Source organism: Vulpes lagopus, chromosome 12 (assembly GCF_018345385.1).
Source record: "Vulpes lagopus strain Blue_001 chromosome 12, ASM1834538v1, whole genome shotgun sequence".
Lineage (NCBI taxonomy): Eukaryota > Metazoa > Chordata > Mammalia > Carnivora > Canidae > Vulpes > Vulpes lagopus.
The window spans coordinates 989,660-994,736 of record NC_054835.1 but is presented as its reverse complement, the minus strand read 5'-3'; the positions used below and the strand labels follow the sequence as shown (position 1 = coordinate 994,736).

The 5,077-nt window shown below is 40.8% G+C and overlaps 1 pseudogene; it reads right to left on the bottom strand.

Annotated features, from left to right (window-relative positions):
* Nucleotides 1-2,388: 2,388 nt before the first annotated feature.
* LOC121472753 lies at nucleotides 2,389-4,323 on the bottom strand (annotated as a pseudogene).
* Between the last annotated feature and the right edge of the window lie 754 nt (nucleotides 4,324-5,077).

Below are 5,077 nucleotides of genomic sequence, written 5' to 3'. Positions count from 1 at the left end.
CCCCTCTGGAAAACAGTAGGAAGGTTCCTCAAAAAGTTAAAAATAGAGCTACACTATGACCTAGCAATTGCACTTCTAAGGCATTTATCCAAAAGACACAAACATAGTGATTTGAAGGGGACCTTGTGCCCCAATGTTTAGAGCAGCAATGTCCACAATAGCCAGAATATGGAAAGAGCCCAGATGTCCATCGACAGATGAATGGATAAAGAAGAGATGGTGTATATACACAATGGAATATTCCTCAGCCATCAAAAAGAATGAGATCTTGCTATTTACAACCAGGTGGTTGGAACTAGAGGGTAAGCAAAATAAGTCAGGCAGAGTGAGACAAATAGTATATAATTTCACTCATACATGGAATTTAAGAAACAAAACATGAACATAGGGGAAGGGAAAGGAAAATGAAATAAGATGAAAACAGAAAGGGAGGCAAACCATAAGAGACTCTTCACTGTAGGGAACAAATTGAAGGTTGCTGGAGGGGAGGTGGATGGGAGGATGGGGTAACTGGGTGATGGGCATTATGGAGGACACTTGATGGAATGAGCACTCGGTGTTGTATGCAACTGATGAATCACTAAATTCTACCTCTGAAACTAATAATACAGTATATGTTCATTAATAATTTAATTTTTTAAAGTACCCAGACCAATGACATGTAAGACACAGCTACCATTTTGAATGTCAGCTACCAATTCAGCTATATTTATAAAGCAAGATATGTAAAAATATCTCATTGGAAACACTTAGTTGGGGAAACTCATGTTTATATTTTTCCAAATCACCTCTGATTTTTCCTGGCCTCATGATAAGGATATTCAGGCTCAGAGCATGAGGAGAATGCCATCCAATAATGATGATATAGGGTTTCAGAGGGACATCAGAGCCAGGCTCTTCAATAAACTGGTGGGCACAGTGCTTGATGGTCGCTGAGCTTTTCAAGGGCTTATGGAATTTTTAAGATTTAGAAGAAAGAGGGCACCTGAATGGCTCAGTTGGTTGGGCTTCTACCTTCAGCTCAGGTCATGATCCCAGGGTCCAAGCCCCTTGACGGGCTCCCTGTTCAGCAGGGAAGTCTGTTCTCCATCTCCCTCTGTCCTTGTTAATGCTCTCTCTCTCTCTCTCAAATAGATAAACAAAATCCTAAAAAAAAAAAAAAAAAAAGATTTGGAAGAAAGAATGTATTACCCAAAGTGTTAAAATAAAATAAGGGTAGCCCTGGTGGCCCAGCAGTTTAGCACCGCCTTCAGCCCAAGGCCTGATCCTGGAGACCCAAGATCAAGTCCCACGTCAGGCTCCCTACGTGGAGCCTGCTTCTCCCTCTGCCTGTGTCTTTGCCTCTCTCTGTGTGTGTCTCTCATGAATAAATAAATAAAATCTTTTTAAAAATAAAATGATAAAATCATAAATGAATAACTAAATGTTTACACAATGTAATATGTTAACTAGGCAAGTAAAACCCACTTCAACAGATATGTAAATTATATTAAATGTGGTACATGGATGCACTTTAATACATTTGGTATGATGTAGAATGAATTATCCAAAATAGATTTGCCTTAACACCACAAAGGCCAGGAAAATGTTGCCTTGATTATGTGACATACTGTAACTTTTCTCTTAAGTCTGATGACTTTTGGGATCATACAAATGCTCTGGAACTAAATATTGGTGATGATGTACAACATTGTGAATGTAATAAATGCTTCTCAATAGTACACTTTAAATGTCTAAAGTGGGGACACCTTGGTGGCTCAGTCTGTTAAGCATCCAATTCTTGATCTCAGCTCAGGTCTTGATCTCAGGGTCATGAGTTCAATCCCCATGTTGGGCTGCATGCTGGGTGTGAAACCTACTTTAAAAAAACTAAATAAAATAAAACTTCTAACATGGTCAACCTTGTTATGTGTATTTTACCATAATAATATATTTTTTAAAAATTCCCAAACCCACTTCCCCAGCCCATAGGGTGATTAAGGAGGAGGAAGAAACAAGGATCTGTCTTGAATCCCTCACATAAAGGCAAGAACAGAGAATAAGAACAGAGTGGGCACTTGAGTGGTGGTGGGGGAAGTGCAGAGCTCACCGGCTGAGCATCACAACTGTGGCTGAAGGGAGGGGTGGGGGCAGTCAGCAGTGATAGGGAGATAAATGAACCCAGCTTTTCAGACTTCAGGGAACCAGTGTTCAGTGATCATCATCATGTTGTTCAGAGTGCAAGTCATAGATCCCAAAAGAGATAGCAAGCCTGGAAAAATGAGTCATGGGGAAGGGAAAGAAAACGTTGCCCATCTAAAGAGGAAAAGAATGACCAAGAGCCTGCATGATATGGTGCAGTGGTCTCCATCTGAAGCTCATTAACAGAATCATCTGGAAGTATATATATTTTTTTCTTATGGTAAGCTGTTTATTGTAAGATAATTTACAAACATCTTGCTGTCTTTAGTAGTTTAAACAATGGATCAGGGGATCCCTGGGTGGCGCAGTGGTTTGGCGCCTGCCTTTGGTCCAGGGCCCGATCCTGGAGACCCGGGATCGAGTCCCACGTCGGGCTCCCGGTGCATGGAGTCTCCCTCTGCCTGTGTCTCTGCCTCTCTCTCTCTCTCTCCGTGTGACTATCATAAAAAAAAAAAAAAATTAAACAATGGATCAACAATTTCTTCTGATGAGGACAGCAGTAAGCTAAAAATAAAATCAGCGGGCTGAATTTTCCCTCCTTACTTCTTATCTGAGGATGAAACTTGGTTTTCATTAATCCGGAGCTGCTGCAAGAGAGATGATTTCAATCAGCTCTTTCGTGATGACAGCCTGGCGGGTGCAATTGAACGTCAAAGTCAGTTTGTCAATCATCTCAGAAGCATTCTTGCTAGCATTGTCCATGGCCGTCATCCTGGCACTCTGCTCACTTGTGGTGGATTGATGATGTTGGCTAAATTGTATTCTTGGTAATTCTGCAGCACGTCAGCATCAATATCATCATAGATACTCATACTCTCAGCACTTGCAACGGTTTCAAGGGAAAAGACGGGCTTTTCTTCTGTCTTGTAGGAGATGACAGACCTGAACTGATTATAGATTATCATTTATTTGACCCTTCGTCTCATTCATATCCAGAATTCAGCAGTTCCAGGGCAATGACGGACGCATCTGATTTTATCACCAATTCCAATGAGCATAACTTCTTTCCCGGCTGCTTCGAGTGGGGCCACCTCATTTTTCATCTGTTTAGCAACCGACAAATGAATAGCAGAGCCCTCGATCTGAAGACACACTGATAAGAAGGTGTTTTTTCTTGTTTTCAGGCACCTTAATACCAGCTTTTTCATACAGGGCCAAAAAGCCTATTCCATACACTTGAGCTGGTTTCAGTTCTCCCTCAGCTAGGGCATATTTTGCTGCTGCTACCATTTTCATAGACGTGGTGATTTTCTGGATGTTTTTGATGGACTTTAGTCGCCTGGTAATATCTTTTAGAGTTACCATATTTTGAACTTGGATCCATTGCGGCTGCATGGCCCAGGCGGAGAGCCTGGTGATGCCCGCCCAAGAGAACATGGTGCTACCGGTCCCACTGAAGGTCGGTCAGACAGCTCATCTGGAAGTATATTAATATCACCAGCACCTACCACATGAGGTGCTGAGGGGGTACCACCCTCTGTACCCCCATCTCTACTGTGATTCCAGTTCTGGAGGTCTTGATGGGTCACATGGTGGACATAGAGCCATACATCAGAGCTTCACTGCAGCCTTCCACCCCTTTCAGCTGCATGAGTATGGACAAATCACCTTATTTTTCTGCATCTCAGCATCCTCCCTTGTGAAACAGGAAAATGTGTGCAGGGGGCTAATACTTAATGAAATCGACAGGTAAAGTACATGCCACAGAGCAGCCTCTTAATTAATATATATTTCTTTTCCTCTTCTCTAATGGTGCCTATCCCACTTGTGAATCTGTTTTCTTTCCATCAAGCTGTAAAGCAGAAGACACAGCAGGTGATTTTGAATAGAGAACAGGAAACATTTCCCATAATAAATGTAATAAAAGATGATGTTTTAAATAGACTCTGTTATGAGTTAAAATCTGCCACTGAGGCAGCTTTATTCGTAAGTCAAAAAATGCAAAAAACCCCAGTGTCCATTCACAGTAGACTAGATAAATCCTTTGTAGTGTACATCTCATAGAAGCAATTTTTTAAAAATCAAACTGCTTATAGACACAGCAACGTGGATGTCAACAGACACACTGAGCAAAAGAAGCCACACACACACACACACACACACACACACACACACACAAATATATACTGCTATTTTTGTATGACTCTATTCAAATTAAATTTATAAGCCGAAACTAACCAATGGAGGGAAGTCAGACTAGTGGTAACATTTTGTAGGTTTTTGACTAGGAAAAGCCGCAAAAGAGCCTATAGTGCTGGAAAAGTTCTGTATCTTGAGTTTTGGGTGGTAGCTTGAGTTCATGTAAAAACTCATTGAGGTATGCACTTAAGATTGTGGCACTTTGTTGTATGCATGTTATACTCCAAGGTAGAGGTGGGGGTAGGTGGCAAGGGGAAACCCACCACACAAGTCCACAAAAATATACTGCCACACTGCCCTAAAACCCAAACTATCAAGCCTAAAGTTGTGCCAGTGGTTCAAAAGTCTTTTGACCAAAAGTACAAAGATTAAGGGGGAAAAAATTTTCTTTGGACCCAGCCTGGGAGGAAACCAACTTTAAATGAATAAAACACATATAACAACTAAAATAGAGATCATGAGGAAAGTGTTTTATTGTAGTTCCCTGAAGAGTGCTCTATAAAAGGGTTATTGAAATTTTAATATTCTTTATTGTCATTCACAGAGTTATTTTGGTTTAAGGTCCATTTGTATAGTAAATGCATGATTAAGCAGGAAAGCTGGTTACAACCGCATGTCTGACATTTTTGACACTTTTTACTCAAAAGTTATTAGAAAAAGTGGACTACGTGCATTCTACAGTCTTTGTGCCTCTACTGTTCTGTACTTCTGAAATTTCACTGCTTATATTCTTTGCTTGCAATTACATTAAGCTGCT